Here is a 19934-nt window from a genome sequence, read left to right as displayed (position 1 = left end):
TTTTCTTCCTCATCAGTTTTCTTCATGGGCCATCTTATATATCTTCCAAGTCCTAGCCTTCTTCTGACTTCTTGACTGCATTCTCCACTCTAATTAGTGATTCAGCCAAAGAATGGGCAGTAGGAGAAGAGGAGAAAGCCATTCCAGATGAATAGATTCAATCAAGGAAGCCATGGCCCTGAGTTTGCAAGATGTGATCAGGGCTGTTGAGGATAGTGTGACTTGGAAGTCTCTTATCCACAGGATCATCACGTCAAATTTGACTTGGCACTTAAGAAGAAATGTTCCATCTGCTTTTTATAAACACATGCCTTTTTGAATAGTTGAGCTGCCTTCTCAGGATTTCTGCTTACAATGTTATATTAATGAGGTGAACTGGCCAGAAAAAGTGGGAAACATCTATTCTACCTGTAACAGGTGTATAAAAATGAGATTTGGTTTACTTTATTTACTCCAGTGACACCCCTATGTGATATTCTTTGAAATCTCCACTATTTATAGGACAGTACTCACAGTGGAAATTGTTACCATAGTTCCAATAGCCAGAGATGCCAACTCTTTTTCTAACACGGATCTTAAGCCTTTCATGGATTTAATGATAAGTGGTGAACCTTTTTCAGGTGGTGAAGCTTTTTCAAGCATGCCAGGGTAGGCTGGAAGTATTAGCAACCACCATAGCTTTGCTACACCACTTTCCCCCAGATGCTCTTTACTGAACATTGTTCTCTTATGATTCAAGATTTCAGCCAAGTTTCCTCGCTCTGTGAGGAAAGTTAACTATCTATTCATTTATCTGATGGTTCATCTGGAAATGTGGCAGTTCCAAGAATGTATGGAAAATGAATTATTCCTTCTCACTCACAGAAATGTCCACAATATTTTACTAAATAGCTCTACATATTTTAATGTCCTAGGATTTTTAGCATCAAGCATATATCAATTGAAGAGCCAGCATGGTGCAGTGATTTATGTGTTGTACTACAACAGTGGTTCTCAACCTGTGGGTCCCCGGATGTTTTGGTCTTTAAGTCCCATACAGGGAGCAACATACAGGGAGCACACCACCCCCTGCCACATCAGCTCTACTGGCTGCCAGTCCATTTCCAAGCACAATTTAAATACTGGTCTTGACCTATAAAGCCCTATACGGCTCCAGCCCAGTTTACTTGTCCTAACATATCTCCCTCTATGATCCACCTCAGAGTTTACGATCATCAGGGGAGGCCCTGCTCTCGATCCTGCCACCCTCTCAAGCACAGTTGGCAGGGACGACAGACAGGGCCTTCTTGTTGGTGGCCCCCCCGTTTATGGAACACACTCCCCAGGGAAATAAGGATGATGCCCTCTTTCCTTTCCTTTAGAAAAAAGGTCAAATGTCTTTGGGACCAAGCATTCAGGCCACTGACTGAACAGTAACTGCAATAACTCATGGAAATGGATAATAGATAGACCAGAACTTTGAACTTTGGATTTGAGATTGGGCTTGGCTACATTTTACTATTTTAAAGTTCTGAAATTTTAATGTATATTTATAATTATTTTTAATGTTAATTTGCTTTATATTGTGACTGTTTGTTGTTGTTGCCATGTAATGGCTGCCAGTTGTAACCCGTGTTGAGTCTGTCCCCCGCTTTGTGGGTTTGAGAAGGATGGGATATAAATGTTTGAAATAAATAAATAAAGTTCCAGAGATCCAGCTGGTAAACTGACTGGAATTTCTGGGAGTTGTAGGCCAAAACACTTGGGGACCCACAGGTTGAGAACCACTGGACTAGAACTCTCAAGACCATGGTTTAAATAATAATAATAATAATAATATAATAATAATAACATTATTTTTATACCCTGCCACCATCTCCCCAAAGGGACTTGGGGCAGCTTACAAGGGGGGGGGGGCAAACCCCACATTACAGATAAATACAGCATTAAAATCAATCAGCCAAGACATAATACAATCAAAGACAACATATTAAAACAATAAGGCTGACATGACAGTCAAAGCTGGAGTCGGGCTCAATTAAGTGCAATGCTTCCAAATTGGAGCCAGTGGAAAGTGCAGAAATAAAATAAACAAATCCCTGCTCCACCACAGAAACCTAATGGGTGACCTTGGGAAAGACATACCCTTTTAGCCTCAGACACAGGCAATGGAAAATAAATCTTGCCAAGAAAACTTTGTGGTATGTCCACCTTATGGTTACCATCAGTTGGAAATTACTTGAAGAAACATAGCAACATATATCAGTTGAATATTTATATTGGCTGAGATCTTGCATCATCAGATGGAGCTTTGATATCAGAGCTCCATCGCTACAATTATATTACTGGATCCAACCCCCCAAAACCTGCCACCTGCCTTTGTCACTTCTGGACACATAAGGTTTTCTAAAGCACTAGGCAGACAATAGCAAGCAAACCATCTCACTGCTGGGAGAGGGCTGGAATGTGCTTTGGCACCAGGTTTATGCAGTAAACTTTAAGGAGCATTTTGAGTCATTACACTGGAACAAGACTGTAGATGTGAACCCCAGAAATGTATGGATTTATAAGGATTATCAGGTTTAGTAATATGTCAAAATTCATGAAGCAATAATTAGTAGAGGAAGAAGGAGAGGTAAGAAAAGATCCTGTGTCAAATCATGTCTTCAGAGCTTTGATTCAAGCTCAAAGCTGGCTAGGAACCAGACTTACGTAAGCCCTGCAAGGAATGCTACTACTGTGAGAATGCTGCATGGCTTGGAGAGCAGAAGAGTGGGAACCACCAGTGTTGCAACTGATGGGCCACCCAGCAGTTCTTATATAACATGAGGCCAGTGTTGCATACTAAATGTTGGCGCATTCATCTGTTGCAAGTGCAGTTGGCACTCACCCATCTCATTCACTTTGCAAATAAACAAAAATGCTGCATTGGAGGCAACCTGCACAGTACTGGAGACTTAGCAGTCTATAAGATGAGGTAGACCTCTTTAAGCATGTCTCATGTTCATGATCAGAGTATATGAAAAAAAGAGGTTTTTTTCCAGGTTCTCTGAAGCATAAAGTAACGAGTATGGCAAGGTCAGACCCCCAATTTCCTGCATTGATGAAGTATAGCCCTGTTCCATATACTGAAGCAGTCTGGGCTGATAGATAAATATGTATCTGTGGAAATGTGCCTTCATGTCTGTTGACAACTTATGGCAGCCTCATGAATTTCATAGAGTTTTCTTAGGCAAGGAATACTTAGGGTTGGCTTTGCCAGTTCTTTCCTCTGAAATATAGCCTATAGCCCCTGGTGTTCATTGGTGGTCTTCCATCAAAGTGCTAACAAAGGTTGACCTTGTTTAGCTTCCAAGAAAAGAGAGGATCTGGTGCCTTTAGGCTATTCAGGCCAGGTCTGGCAGATAAATATCACACTACTATAATTATGAGACAATGTAATTTATCACATCTGAGGGCAGCAGGTTAGATAAAGAGGGCATAGAGCAGGATGTGTGGTAAACACAGTTCTTTTCTCCAACAATCTGTTGTCACACCTTGCTTCCACCACTATATACTACCTGTAATGAACTCCTTCATTCTATCCACTGGTGGGCTTGGTTCTGTAGGCATCCTGATCAATCTTTGCTGAGGTTGGAGCACTGTGGTTGAACTTAAAATATCACTTTTATTTGGGTTGCTGTAAGTTTTTCGGGCTATATGGCCATGTTCCAGAAGCATTCTCTCATGACGTTTCGCCTGCATCTATGGCAGGCATCTTCAGAAGATGTGAGGTCTGTTGGAAACTAGGAAAATTGGATTTCTGTTTATTTATTATTTACCATATTTTTGTACCACCTTTCTCAGCCCGAAGGCGACTCAAGGCGGTTTACAGTCGGCAATAATTCAATGCCCAAATACATAAAATACATTTAAAAACATTAGCATATAATGTAAAACCATACAAAACCAACAAAAGCATATATCATCAGCATTTCCTTGTTAAAAACATTGCCCAGTCACATCATCCAGTTGTTCCATTGTCCAATATTTACCTGTTACACTGCATTTGCGAACACTTGCTCAAAAAGCCAGGTTTTGACTTTTTTGCGAAATGTTAAAAGGGATGGGGCCAATCTGATATCCCCAGGGAGGGCCTTCCACAGCCAAGGGACCACCACTGAGAAGGCCTTTATATATCTGTGGAAGGTCCAGGGAGGGAGAAAGATCTCGTCTGTTGGAGACAAGTGTGAATGTTTCAATTGGCCACCTTGATTAGCATTTAATGGCCCAGCAAATTTCAAGGTGTGGCTTCTTACTGCCTGGGGGCATCCTTTGTTGAGAGGTGATTGGCTGTCCCTGGTTGTTTCTTATCTGGAGCTCCCCTGTCTTTATTTATTGTTATGATTTTAGAGTTTTTTAATACTGGTAGCCAGATCTTGTTCATTATCATAGTTTCTTCCTTTCTGTTGAAATTGTCCACATGCTTGTGGATTTCAATGGCTTCTCTGTGTAATCTGGCATTGTGGTTGTTAGAGTGGTCCAGCATTTCTGTGTTCTCAAATAATATGCTGTATCCAGGTTGGATCATCAAGTGATCTGCTATGGTTGACTTCTCTGGTTGAAGTAGTCTGCAGTTCCTTGATTCGTGTTTGGGTGTTTGAATCAAGGAACATGAAAGGCACTGCCTAAAAAACTTACAGCAACCCAGTGATTCCAGTCATGAAAGTCTTCGACAACTCACTTTTGTTTGCTTCTGACTCCTTTTTAAAAAATTAGAAATGCATTTATGGATAGCAAAAAATCTGTGTTTCCTCCAAATCCCCTTTCTTTAAGTGAAATGTATGTAATGTCATAAATTTAAAAGCTTTTGTACCTTCCCCACTCCAAAGAAAGGTTGATGCAATGCAACTTCCAGCTGCCCTTTTATGAGAAGCAAATTGTGATCAAGCATTACATGATGCATCGTAAATGAAACCCTTGCTCTCAGACTTCACTAATTTGCTTAAGAATTCAGCTTAAGTATCTGGCCTTTAGCTTCTCCATCTAATCCTAAACCACTTTCCTGACAAGTCCTCAGAAACAATACCACTTGGCATTAGGACTCAATTTTTGTGTGAATATCTTAAGAGAACAGCACGTAGCTCTTGAAGCTGAAGACCAAACAGATATATTTAAAACAGATTTTGGCAGAGATTCCTTGGAGTGAATATAATCAGGAGAAGCAGATTAAAAATGCAGTGCATAAGGTGGCAGTCTGCTACAAGACTATATCTAGAGTACATAAGAAAGTATTCCAAAACTTATTCTTTTGCCCAGTTAAAATAAGATGCTGGAAATACAAGAAAAATTATAACAGAATAAATTAAAACAGAAAGTCAGTCACATTTCCTGGAATATGGACTGGTTGGATCTTCTTGCAGTCCAAGGCACTCTCAGAACTTTCCTCCAACACCACAGTTCAATAGCATCTATCTTCCTTCACTCAGCCTTCCTTATGGTCCAGCTCTCACATCTGTACGTTACTTTGGGGAATACCATTGCTTTAATGATGCGGATCTTGATTGCCATTGTGATGTCTCTACTCTTCACTATTTTATTGAAATTGGTTATTGCTCTCCTCCCAAGAAATAAACGTCTTCTGATTTCCTGGCTGGAGTCTGCGTCTTTCGGGGGTGGGGGGGGGGTATTTTTTTAAAATCATGGAATTTATGAGAATGATTTCACTTATAGTGTGGTTTGGAATCATGTGGACCACCTGGTTTGCTGAACTGTAATTTCCAGCATTTTTCATCATTGTCTACATTGGCTGCTGGTTCTTGCAATCCAAAATTATATGGAGAGTTGCATAATTCCTTATAGTGTACATCTGACTCTATTGATTTTTTAAAACATAAATAGAAAGGAATATCTTCCGTCTCAAGAGGGATGTTCCTCTTTTCTTGCTCCTTAAGAAACTCAATATTATTGGCTTGGCTATCACTACCATTTGGACAACTGAGGAGATTGCCCCAGGCAGCAGATGGTGTTGCAGGTATACATCCAGCTGTTCCTCTCTACTAATACATTTATTTGCTTAAGTATAAAAATGTCTTTGCTCCCTAAACTAAACTAGTGCAACAGGTGTGGTGATGTATACTGCACTATTGTGAGTCTTCGCACTTGCCTTAACCCTCAACTCCCTCCCCCCCCCCCCCCCCCCGCCTTTCCCCATTGCAACTTGGAGCACAGTGGCTGCAGCTGACCCAACAGCTCCCTTCACAATTTGGAGGCCAAGGCACCACAGAAGCCATGCAGATAGAGCAGACGGTTACCATCATGTCCACAGATGAGGGCTTTCCAGGAGGCAGTAGCAATCTCCAGGAGTGTCTCCAGTCTTTCTGGCCTTGGGTCATGGAGGAGACTTTCACCTGATAGTGAAAGGCTTCAGAGTTCAAGAACTTCCATTGGCATGCATTAAGAAGAACATGAAACTAGATGAGGATGTGAATATGATCAGTGCTGAAGTACCTGTTCTGTTTGCCAAGGCTGCTCAGATACTCATCACAGAATAGACATTATGGGCCTGGATTCACATAGAGGACATCAATCGCAGAACCCTGCAGAGAAATGACATTGTTATGGCAATACCAATGTTTGACCAATTTGACTTTCTCATTGACATTGTGCCAAGGGATGAACTTAAACCTCCCAAGCAACAGGAGGAAGTGCGCCAGGCTGACCCAGGTGGAGCCTGTTCAGTACTACCTCACTTTGGCACAGCATCCAGTGGCCATCCAGGACAATGGCGACCAACCAGTCGGGGCCGATCATTATAGCCCAGGCTCAGCAAGGGCAGACCACTCCTGTGACCATGCAGGTGGGCAAAGGGCAACAGGTCCAGATTGTCTGGGCCCAGCCACAAGGGGAGGCCCAGCCAGCACAGGGCAGGAGTAAGCAGACCATGCAGATAATGCAGCAGATAATCACCAGCACAGGCAAAATTCAGCAAATACCGGTCCAGCTCAATGCTGGCCAACTGCAGTACATCCGCCTGGCACAGCCCATCTCTGGAACCCAGGTCGTCCAGGGTCAGATCCAGACACTTGCTGTCTATTGTGAGTCTTGAAGTAATAGACAGATGCAGCACACTCATCTTCTGTACATGAACTAGGGAAGGGCCACAATTCTGTTGTTGTCTTCAGGCAATATCTTAGAGCAACCTTTATGACTGGACTGTATTTTACGGGACTTGCTAAGTAACAAGCAAAGAGGGTATGGGCCTGTTCTCTAGTTCTACTCCAATACCTTTCATTTCTGGGGGCAGTTTAATTTCTCTTCCAGGATTGATCCTCCCCATGCTGTATTCCACACCACAGCACCGAAGCCTCAATCTGTTAAGCACACCGGAGAGGTGGATCACATAGAATATTCATATGGAAGTGCCTTTGGAATTCAGGGTGGTGCTATGCTGGCATAGAAACATCCCATTATGTCCCACCTGTCTCGTGCAATTGTTTGATTTAGACATTATCACAGTGAGGGATCCAGCCACAGGTAAGAGGCAACCACTCAGCACAGAACATTTTCAAAAAGAAAGAGATAACATCTTCATTGTACTTAGGATAGCAACAGCTGGAGAGTCAAAAACCGATGTTTTTTACACTGAGAATTTGAAAAGGATATTGGATCATGAATTCACAATGTTTCAAGGTGATCCTCCAGTTCTGGGAATTAGGACTGGGAATTTCCTTCTACTTCTGTAACCAGCCAGGAGGCATTGCTGTTTTCGTATAAGTCAGAGTCTCAAAGTATACATTGAGACCTGGGGGCTTCTATATCAGCCAGGCACTGAATCTGTTCTAACTATCTTGAATAAATATTTTCCAACTTGTAACCATAACCCCATGCAGAATCATTGTACCACTGACAAGGAAGCCACCAGCCCCCATTGTGTACACAAGATAAAATAATAAATGTAGACTGCAGTAATGGGGCATATGCATCTCTAAAACCTGTCTTATGCAGGGATGCAAATAACTGTTCAAACACATGTTCTCTTCATCATTCTCTTCCAAATACTTTTTTTGGTGATCATTTTTATTATTACACTAGGCCCTCCACTTTAATTGGAGTTTAGATGCAGAATCCCTATGAAATCTGAAAAACCACAAATAAAAAACCACTTTTTTACCTGTTAGAACACTTTTCTTTCTAGGTTCTCAAGGGCAACTCTTTGGCCAAATTCCACTATAGAATTGTCCTAGATGACCTAGAGATTCCTAGATAGGTCTTCTTTCTTGGAATCTCTAAGTCCTTGAGCATGATCAATTTCTGGGGAATCTGGAGCTTCCTAGACATAACATGCTGTAGTGATTTAACTAGGACCATGGTTAGAGAGTCTGTGCCTGGTAGGTGTAAGCTAAACCAGATAGGCCAGGACAGAGAAACAAAATTCCCAGGTTGAAGACAAGACACATAGTTTATTATGATTTGGACAAACACCCTATCTTGCTGGTAAAGAGAACCATCTATCTTTACAATGCACAATGGTTCTCATCTGGTTTGGGAAATAGCTGGAGGAATTTGACCAATGTTCCCGTTCCTAAGGGATTATGCAAACAGGTTCACATGAAATCCTGTAAATGCATTGTTGGTTGTTGTTGATGTTGTTGTTTCTTCTCCTCTTCCTCCTCCCCCTCCCTCTTCATTATATTCTGTTTTTTCTCTAAGGTTGGACTCAAGCCTTTCCTATTTTTTTTATAAAAATACAATTAAAGCATTAACTCTATCTAAAACATGCAATCTAAAAAGATTCTGGACCAATACAACACAACCCCTACAGACCTTTGGCAAAAGCCAATCTGAATCTGTTACAAACCACCTTCGTTTCGTAGTGAATGAGCGGCAACAACATGTAGCCTTCAGGGCTGGCCCAAGACGTTTTCCTATCTGAGGCAGAGCAATAAAATGTGACTCAATTGACCCAAATCAAGTAGATAATGTCCAGCCCAAATATTTTGGCAAATGAGGCTGAAAATTTCACAAACACTTCTTCCCATCTCTGGCAGTAAAAAACATAAAAATAAAACCAACAATTTGCTTTTATGACATTCAAAATTAGATGGCTACCTCATCTTTACATTGATGGTGTGGCCAGCCGTGTCTTGAGACTGGGAAAAAGTGAAGATTAAACAGAATTGAAGCAATGTGCTCTAAGCTTGAAGCTTTTCCTAGTGCAATGATAAACAGCAGAAAAAAAGTGTTGCATTCTTATATTTTGCAAGATTTAGGATGACATGAAAAGCACAGGAACATCTTTGGGTGGAAGCAGGGGAATTGGTGAGTCCTCTGTTACATTGTGGAAAGTTGTACCTTTTCCCCATGCTTTGAAATTGCCCCTCCATTCCATCTCTTTAATTTACAGCCACAGTTTATTTTCTGTTTCCACAAGTGAACATTTTGACTGTGGGAACTGGGTGTACTTAATGGAGCCTGTGCGCTGGCAAACCAGCTTGCCCAGACTTATGCCTCGTTCTGGGCTTCCCGAGAATTGAAATCTGCTGTCTGAACTGTGCCAGATATTTCTTTTGCTCATTTTTTCTCATTTCCAGAACTAAAAAGACCAAACAAGGATTTCACTTCAGTAAACAAGGATGTGAGTCAGTCTGTATTTGTGATCTCGCAGACTGAATCACATCCTCCATAAGGTCATCAGCAGTGGTGTCGCACAAGTAAAGGAAATGTCACTGGGCTTGTTTGCAAACCCATGTTCATCATTCATTGACTCTGGTATCAAAGGAGGGTGTCTGTATATGAATAAGGCCAAGGTTGATTAATCAACAAAGACAGAACTTGCACATTTTCTGATATCAATATTTTCAACAGAAAGTGTTTGCACATGTGACTGAGAGCCCTCCAAAACTTGGTAGTCATAAAGGAATAAGAGATCATGCATATGTGAATCATCCCATTGGCTGATCTGAGATAATGTTTATTTTTAAACCTAAGAAATGGCATAACAGGAAGTACTGTACCTTTGTGAACCTGGTCTTCAGATCTCCTAAACTGGGAGTGTATCTGGTTCATTAAATGTGATGTATATGAAGACTTTCTCTATGATCTACCTCATTCATTTCTGGTATCATAAGAAAAAATAACTCTATGTGACAGGGTTTATTTCTATGTCACTGACCACTTAAGTGAGCCATTGAAATGAACCACATAATTCAGTGACAGCATACAGTGCATATCTGTATGTCAAGAGAAAGAAATGTTTTGTCCCTCTATACCAATCTGTACTGGCATCAATCTAGCAGGCTGAAAAGTGCCAGGGATTGGTGATCAGTCCCTCTTAAGTCAGCGGTCCTCAGACATTTTAAGCAGAGGGCCAGTTCACAGACCCTCAGACAGTTGGGGGGCTGGACTAAAGTTTGGAAAAAAACACAAACAAATTCATATGCACAGTAAACATATCTTATTTGTAGAACAAAAAACCATGAAAGAACACTATAATATTTAAAATGAAGAACCATTTTAACCAACATAAACATATCAGTATTTTAATGGGAAGCTTTTGGTTGATGAGATCCTTAAGTTATTTAGGCTCGTTGTTATGGTGTGCCTTCAAGTTGTTTCAGATTTAGGGCAACCCTAATGTTTAGAGTGGGGTGCATGTAAATAACCTTGGAGGACCACATCAGGCCCACGGGCCTTTGTTTAAGAACCTCTGCTCTAAGTCTTGCCCCTCACCTAGTCATCTGAGTTCACCTCTTTCTCAATGCTTATTCCAGATTCCCTGGGTAGAGAGAGTACTGGGATTCATTTGATAAGAAGGAAGGTCCTTTGCACACACACACACACACACACACACACACTTGCTATCTGCGTAGATAGCAAGGGCTGCATAAAGGGGATATCTTTGTTAGCTCTGGTTAATGACCTGAGATAATATAGGATTTGCAACCTGCCCCACTTTCCTTCCAAGATGGGCAGATGTATAAGATAGGGTAGAACTTTCAGATTATCTGAAATCACATTGGAGATAACATGGCAATCCTACTACACATATGCACACTAAAACACTCTGCTAGTTAGAAAGAGGAGGGATCTCTTCCCTTTGCAGGCTGGATTAATGCTGTGTCCATGATCTAGGTCAGAGGTCCCTTTTGTAATTACTGCAGGGAACAATTTCCATGCTATTTTGATAATGCATATTGACTAAGGCCCCTTCTGCCTTGATGTTTTGGGATATAGGGCTGTGTGGAAGGGCCCTAAGACTTCAGCCTTGGCAATCGAAAGGATCTATTCCAGAGAAATAAACTAAACAGAAAAGCAAAATACTCCCTTCTCCTGCTGTTTCAGTGCTCAAAATCCACACTATAATAGTTACAAGGAATAACGCACATATTCTATCCTCTATTTCAGTGTCTTATACAAGTGACTGAGGTTTGGGTTGTTGGAGGTTTTTCGGGCTATATGGCCATGTTCTAGAAACATTTTCTCCTGACATTTCACCTACATCTATGGCAAGCATCCTCACAACCTTTGAGGATGCTTGCCATCTGAGGATGCTTGCCATAGATGCAGGCGAAACGTCAGGAGAAAATGCTTCTAGAACATGGCCATATAACCCGAAAAACCTTCAACAACCTGGTGATTCCAGCCATGAAAAGCCTTCGAGAATACATTGAATGAGGTTTCCTCAGGAAGGGAATTGAGAGATCAGTTCTATACATTGATATACTCATTGGTAAACTCCATTGAACTTATCAAGGTTTACTGCTAAGTAAAAAAGGGTATGAAATTGTTGCCTGATTTGTTTTTTGAGCCAGAATTGCCAGGCTTCCCAGATTTTAAGGGACAGTCCCATATTTGAATATGTCAGTCATCCCATATTTCCTCCAGCCTCTCCCCTTCCCCTCCCAGAGTGGAAAAGGTGCTACACAAGTGGTGCAAAAGGCAACAGCAGCAAATTTGGGGGTCCCGTTCATCCTGGAGTCCCTCAGAGAAGAGGCCACAGTTCACACCTAGTACTCAACCTCCGAATGAACTCTGCCTTGATAGGTACCACTGGGTGGTGACTCATCCTCCCCAAAAAATCTTACCTTGCTTTGGACTTTGGGTGTTTGCAGTCCCAACTTCCGGTTCCGTTCGTCACCTGTCCCTTATTTTCACATTCGACAACCAGCAACCCTGCTTTGAGCATTTTCCTCTCGCATTTTTATTACTGGGGGAAAATGATGCTGTGGGACCAATTTAAGAAGTGATGGTAGATGACAGATTAAATATGAACTCACACACTGCAGTAGAGAGAAGAAAAGCAAATACCGCGGTGTGACAAGGAGAGAGGGACTACATGTTAAGATGACAGAGGTAATAATTTATTTGTACACAGAGTTCTGATCAATTTTGAGCAAAGCAATATAGATGGGAGAAAAGAGCAATAAAACAGAGTGACTACAAAACAGTGATAAACAGGAGGGAAGTTGAGTGGAATTATGCATTAAGGAGGAGGACAACATGGTGGAAAGAAGTTATTTGACTCCTTATGTTTGAGGGGAGGAAAGCAAATGAAACAATGGTTAGAATGTGATGGCTACAGGAAATTGCTTTGGTAAGCATCTTTCCCTAAGATTGGATAGGATCTGCTGCCTTTAGGTAATGATGATTCCACATGATCCTTCACTTCAGGAAGCATAATGTCTTGGACCAACCTGGTAGAATCTGGTTTGGTTTACCATGTAAAATGAGGGACAAGCTACCAGCTATTTTTTCTGAAGAACAAAGATGAAGGAGATAGGGAAGTTCCATGTCCCCTATTTTCCTTCTTTCTGTTCAAAAGGATGTATAGGTATCTCTAATGAGCTACATATTAAACTCCAGCTGATGTTAAATATAGAGAATACTGGCAATCAGTAGATATTTGGATTGAACTTTCTCTGCTTTCTCAGTACAGCCTATCAGGAAATTCAGTTCCTGTGTTCTGCAGTATATGGCAATGTTTATTCCCTATATATTATGCCTTGAACTGGAAGAAAGAAATGATTTCTATTTGGATTAGTGGGGCATTAAGAATATCTGAAGGCCTTCTATACTGTCTAAAAAGTGTTCCTTCCAAGTTTCCTACCAAGTGATGGAAAATGGAAAGCAAATGGAGGGACGCTGAGGCCGGATCCAGACAGGCCTTTATTCCAGTAGCATCTGTGTTAAAATAACACAGATGTTTCTGGGGTCTTGTCCATACCCACCCCAGAAGCATGTGCCAGACATCTGGGCTGTCTAGATGTCTGGAGGCCCTACCCCCCCCCCCCCCGCAAGCCCCCAGAACCCGTAGAAAACTAATAAAACCTTACGTGGTCTCCATTAGAAGCCTCAGCTGGCTCTCCTGACACATAGAAATGATGTGCCAGGAGAATGGGCAATTTTCCTCCCTCCTCCTCCCTCTACTGTCATGTCATTTCTATGGGCCAGGAGAGCTGGCCAAGGCTTCTAATGGAGATCACGTAACTTTTTATTAGTTTTCTAAGCGTTCAAGGGGCTTGGGGGGGTATTCCCACAGTTTACCGGGCTTATTTAGCCTGGTAAACTGTGGGAATACTGTCTGGACCGCAGTCCAGATCCGGAAATAGTGGATTTCCTGGTTTGTAGCTAATTAATTTAGGACTGTCCAGAACATTATCTGGATAGTCCCTCCTTTATTGCAGGAGTTCCCGCAATAAAGGTGCTGTCTGGATTGGCCCTGAATTGTTGTAGCTGTTGTAAGCTTAACTTATTGGGGCTTTTTTTAACAGTGAGGTGATTTTTTTATTCTTATTTTTAATATTACTATCCATCCGAAGATTTTACACGAGGTTCAGACAATAAATAATACATTCCAGCATTCTGAGTCATTCAGGCAAATGGTTTTGGGGTTTCCCTCCCTCTTCGATGCAACCGTATCTTGCCATGCTATTTCTGGTCCACTGCTTAACATTCCCTCAGCTGCGTGCTTGTAATTAAATCCATGTTTTGTATGGCGCGCAGAGACACACTCGCTTTGGGTATATTGTATACATTTCTATCATCGCTACTCTGCTTGCTTCTCCATTCAACTCAGCAATTGGTGACTTTCAGTCAACCTTCTAATCACAGTCCTACCCAGACTAAAAAAAGAAATGCAAGATCCAAAATGAGTTGCTTGCTTCCTAACAGAATTCTTTTTCCAGCAGAACTGACAAGAGTTATAGATTCCCACTTTGATGACTCAAAAGACTTCGTTTCCCCCCACCCTTTCTTTCCAGCTGCATCACATTTGACTGGCAGCATGTCCTGTATATAAATCTTTAACGAGATTCTGCATTCACTTCCTAAACCTTGAACGCCAACACCAAAGAAGATCGTGCATGAATTCATTAGGGCTGCATTTTTTTACCTCCATGACATAGGCTTCTATCTTGGCATTGCTTTCCTCTTTACGTTTCTCCATCCTGCATATTTGTGTATTGTATTTTCAGAGGTCCCAGCTACTACCTGCAGATTAAATAACTTCCCATTAGTGACCCATTCTCCTTTGGTTTTTACATGCTTGTCTGTCTGTCTGCGAAGAGTCTTCAAATGCAAATGGGAACCATGGCTTCTACGTTTTGCGTTGTTCACTCAGAAAGACGACAGCCACGGTAATATTATTTTTAATTAACTACTCCATAATGCAGAAGTCTATAATATGTCATTGCCATACAATGCAAGTCAACTATGATTAACCAAGCCCGTGACATATATGAACTAGGCAAGCACCAGGAACCCCTGGAAGAGGGTCTCATGCTGTTATGGCATTTGGAGTCATGCACCAATAACCCAGCATCAGCTGTCATCTTCAATGCTGGATCTGTGGATTCACGGGGGTTATGTGGCAGTAAAGAACTGTAGGCAACTCACCACTGCTGAGAATAATTGAGCAATAGTTTCACAGCAGGATGAGTCCTGATGTGTTCCTTGTGAAATTATATACTTTTAACCTGGAAAAAATATATAATTTAGAAGCAAACATTTTCCCTCCAATATCCCCCACCCCTTTCGGTAATCGCTTGAAAGTTGCTTTTCCATTTACAGCTTGCAAAAAGGCTGAGACTGAAAGATACAATACTGTCCATAAATATTGGGGAGTGGGGACAGAAACCTGCAATAGATACAACCTCCACGATTAGATGGGTGTGTAGGACACTCGGTGATTTCTTGACCAAATAGCACACTTGCTTACATTTCCCATCCTATTGAAATGCATGAGGGAAAATGATCAACCTTGAATGAGAACGTAGCATTTTGTAGTGAGGTTATGTAGGCTGGTGTGTATATGAATATATGTTATGGGGCAGGGCAAGAGAAGAAAAACCAAGCAAATGTAGGGATAAAAAGACATCAGAAAGACTGCTGCATGGCATTATTGAAACCTACAATCTCAGTTTAGGGATGAAGGCAAACCTAACTGCAATGGAGCACAGCATAATAACTGTCCTCAAGACACACCAATTTTTCTGGTGAGATTTGGGTGGAGGAGCCAGTCTGCAAGCGTTTGCGTGATTCAGTTTAAATCAGCAAAAAAGAAAAAAAAGAAGGGAAGGGGGTAGGAAAAGAGTAGCAGTGGTTGATACTCGTTGTCCCAACTCATTGCTAGAATACTCCCTGCTTTAATTCTCGAAACAAATTTCCCCCCACTTCGATAGGAAAAAATGGGCTACTATATTGCGGAACTAACAAAAAAACCTAAGTAACCAGGGATGGAAAGAATATTGATAAATATTCAAAGAATGGTCAAGAATGGGTTTACTAAGTGTTTCCCATATCCCCAATGAAGGGAATCACAGACGGAAAATAAGTCTGCAGTTCCAGACTTATTCACTGAGAACTTCCACAACAAAGGTGTCAGAAAATAGTTTGTGTGATTTTTTGCACAGAAAATGACATTGCTGCACCAAAAAACTTTTTTTTTTGTTTTGTGTGAAGGAAATGCACCTAAAGAGTGCACTGGTTTGCAAAGAAAAAGTCCATTTCTATAAATAATATTTGAAAGCTGCATAGTTTTCTATAACTTTGTTGCACTATGCAAAGGGGGGGAAAGTAGGATTATTCATTATTGTCTGTAAGGATGAAATTCTTTTAAATGTACATTCCTAGACCTGGCGTATCTCTTTGTATAAAGAAGTCTAAGACTTTAGTGCAAAAGAAAAATCTCTATGAACTGTCTTTGTATATTTGTGACAGTGTAATCGTCTATGTAAAACATATAAAGTTACCATATTTCATCACATAATGGTCACAATTGCATAATAGTTGCACCCCCATTTTCAGAGTGCTAAAATCAGTATTTGTGTATTTCTCGCATAATAGCTGCACTCTTAGTTCACTCAAATGTGACTATTATGTGAAGGAGGCAGATGCGCAGGCAGGTGAAGCTTGACCCACCCGCCTCTCCCTCTAAGCTATGGGGCTTGCCTTGGCTTTGCAGTTATGAAGCTTGCCTCAGCTACTGTATTTCTTTGCATAATAGTAATCATCGCATAATAGTTGCATCCCCCATTTTTGGGGTAGCAAAATCACCATTTGAGTATTCCTCGCATAATAGTTGCACCCTTAGTTCACTCAAGTGTTCCTATTATGTGAAGGAGGCAGGTGCACAGGCAGGTGAAGCTTAACCTGCACTTCCTCCAATCCCCCTCCCAGCTATGGGGCTTCCATAGCTGGCAACCAAGTTCCAAATGGAGGAGGCAGGCATGAAGGGGAGTGAACCCTCACTCCCCCATTCATCTGCCCCCTTTGAGGCTATGGGGCTTTCCTTGGCTGCCAGACAAGGGAAGCCTCATAGCTGCACTTCCTTCACTGGATACCACTGCATAATAGTCGCACCCTCCCTTTTCATTTCAAAAGGTGGGGATGAAACTTTTGTGCTGTGAAATACAGTAGCTTTGTCTGTAATTGCAAAAACATGCATAAATCAAATGCCTGACTTGAAGGCACTCAACAACAAATTCTTCTACTGCAGGTTTGCAATTTAAAAGCTTTCATTTTTTTCCCCAACACTATTTCAAAGTTTAATCTAAGCCTATTGTCCTTATCCCTGTCTTCTGTGGGCATGTGAGCCAGTTGTTCTATCGTTCTTTTAAAGTTATTTTTTCCATTTTAGAAGATATTTGTTTCACTTTTGTCTTCCATTCTCTGGAGTAAACATGACAGTTCTTAAGCTAACTTGCTGTCTAGACCTTGCATCAATAAGAGTGAGCATAGGCACTACACAAGAGAGTGCTAATGCACTCATGCCCTGCTGCCGAGCTTCCCATAGGCACTTGATTTGCCACTATGGGAATAGGCTTCCGGACTTGATAGAACATTGGTGTGGTTCAGCAGGTTTCCTCATATGCTTTTATAAAAAATGTTCCACAAATGTAAATCAGTGAATGGAAGGAAGGTTAGGTTTTCAGACCTTCATGGCACAAATTCACAAAACCTATGGGAGTATATGATTACCTCCAGGATGAGACCATATGCATTATATTTGCAGTTTGATGAGGCATCAATACTTTCTGGCTGAGAAGATTAAAGACCTTGTAAAATTCCCATTGGGCCATGAAAGTTAATGTGATTTTAAACCGCATTAATTCTACAGTGTAAATGCACCCCAGGAAAAAGGAAATGTAAAAGAACATCAACAATGTAAGATATGTAGATGACGCCATACAGAAGATAGCAAAGACTTGAAATTATTATTGAAGAAAGACAAAATGCAAAGGAAGGTTTACAGTTGAACATTAAGAAAACAAATAAAATGACCACAGATAAAATATACAAGAAAGATATTGATATAGTTCAAGACGTTCCATATTATAGCACAGTTATGTTGGAAATTGCAACCTTCTTCAAGCTTCCACTAGTAATTTGTTTGTATATCATTCCATTTGCTTACTGTATTATATATGTAGGTTTCGGTATGCAGCTTTACCTTTACTCTATGTTTCTTGAGGTTGTGGGAGGGGCTGCAGACCACATGATCAGATCTGAGACTACTCAGAGCTCACACTCCATTTTAGAGGGCAGATTCTATTAGACTCTCAGACTGTAAAGATGTTGCTGTTAATTCTAAGAATAGCCTAAGCCAAAGGGCCTCCCAAATTCATGTTTGACATCATGTATAGATAGATTCCATTTTTTCAGTAATAGTTTTAAGAGAAGGGCGACTAAAATGATCAAGGGTCTGGAGAACAAGCCTTATGAGGAGTAGCTTAAGGAGCTGGGCATGTTTAGCCTGAAGAATAGAAGGCTGAGAGGAGATATGATGGCCATGTATAAATATGTGAGAGGAAGCAAGCTTGTTTTCTGCTTCCTTGCAGACTAGGAGGCGGAACAATGGCTTCAAACTACAAGAGAGGAGATTCCATCTGAACATGAGGAAGAACTTCCTAACTGTGAGAACCGTTCAGTAGTGAAACTCTCTGCCCGGAGTGTGGTGGAGGCTCCTTCTTTGGAAGCTTTTAAACAGAGGTTGGATGGCCATCTGTCAGGGGTGATTTGAATGCAATATTCCTGCTTCTTGGCAGGGAGTTGGACTGGATGGCCCATGAGGTCTCTTCCAACTCTTTGATTCTATGATTCTATGATTCTGCTCATCTGCCAAAGTTAAATATCAAAGCCATGACAATGTATGGTAAATTCCTCAGCTACTGTTTCAGATTTCAGAGGAGGAACAAAACCTTCAGCACAGGATTCAAAAAGACATTCCTGTTCATGGATATATTTAATATTAAACATTACTTCCAAAAAGGGGAGAAGTCACTACCATGTATGTCTACTCTGAAGAAAGTCCCATCATGGAATGAGTGGGTAAGCATTACATCCACAAGCACTGAAAAGTTGTGTGTGTTTTTTTCCCTCATACATGTAACCATAACCAATATTCAAGATAGACCATGCTTCTTTTTTCCTAAAGCAAAAGTTTGCACCGGTAGACATTGCTAAAATTATACAGTCTCATTTAGTTAAATCAGTTAATAGAGTTAAAGGTGAAGAGGAAACCCAATGAGTGGATCAGAGGTGCAAGTGGTCTTCCAGAGAAATACCATCAATGTCATGGTATAGTCTGAGAAGGTCAAATGATACAGATTGACCATTCCCTATCTGGAATTCCAAAATCCATTGTGCTCCAGAGTACAAAATTATCCACATGGGTGGCTGAAATATCTGGAAAAATCTGTGGACATGTAATGATATTATTGACCTATCAGAAAGTTATATTTTTTTTTTGTTCTGTTCCTTAAAAATACAAAATATTGTAAGAAAAGTCTGCTCGCTGAATTTTCTACTGACCATTTATTTTGGAGCCCTAGTTACAAAATAAGGACAGTGAAAGGAAGTTCTCATCTGAGAAGTCTCAAGTCTACTATTAATGAACAGAGTTTCAGATGCACATAAACTGAAATTCCTTTTCATGCTTTTTCCTTTAGTTCCTGTGGGTCATATCTGGGTCAGTGGTGTGCAGCAAATCTCCGGCTTGTATGTGCAGACACATACCCACACACACATACACACACACACAAAGAATACTTCAGTATTCTTAGTCCTTTATCCTCAAATGGTACACTAGAGGCTGACATTTAATACCCTGAGGATATAGATGTTTGAAAGCTGGTTATTGTAACAAAGGAAGCTATCCAAACTGTGCAAGACCGAATGGATCAGATAAAGCTGACACTGAGATAAATCTATTTTACATCCCTACTTGCGAAAGTTTTGCTAATCTAAGTAGTTATAGCTGATACCTAGCAACAGGAAAGAAGAACTGCATATATATAGGCACACACATAGATCTGCATAGACATATACACACCTGTGCATGCATACACACACTGCATTAAAATAAGCAGCAGGTTTATAGTTATTCAGATCTTGCCCTGATTTGTAAAAACCCAAGTCACCAGTGAAAATCCTAGATGATCTTTACTGAATAGGTCAGAAGCAAAGCCTGATGCCAA

General features: G+C 40.9%; 1 pseudogene; it reads left to right on the top strand.

Annotated features, from left to right (window-relative positions):
• Positions 1-6276: 6276 nt before the first annotated feature.
• Positions 6277-7066, top strand: LOC132765423 (nuclear transcription factor Y subunit gamma pseudogene; annotated as a pseudogene).
• The last annotated feature ends 12868 nt before the right edge of the window (positions 7067-19934 follow it).

Source organism: Anolis sagrei, chromosome 2 (assembly GCF_037176765.1).
Source record: "Anolis sagrei isolate rAnoSag1 chromosome 2, rAnoSag1.mat, whole genome shotgun sequence".
Taxonomy (NCBI): Eukaryota; Metazoa; Chordata; class Lepidosauria; order Squamata; family Dactyloidae; genus Anolis; species Anolis sagrei.
Note: the sequence above shows the minus strand (reverse complement) of the source record. Positions and strands in the feature narration are given on the sequence as shown.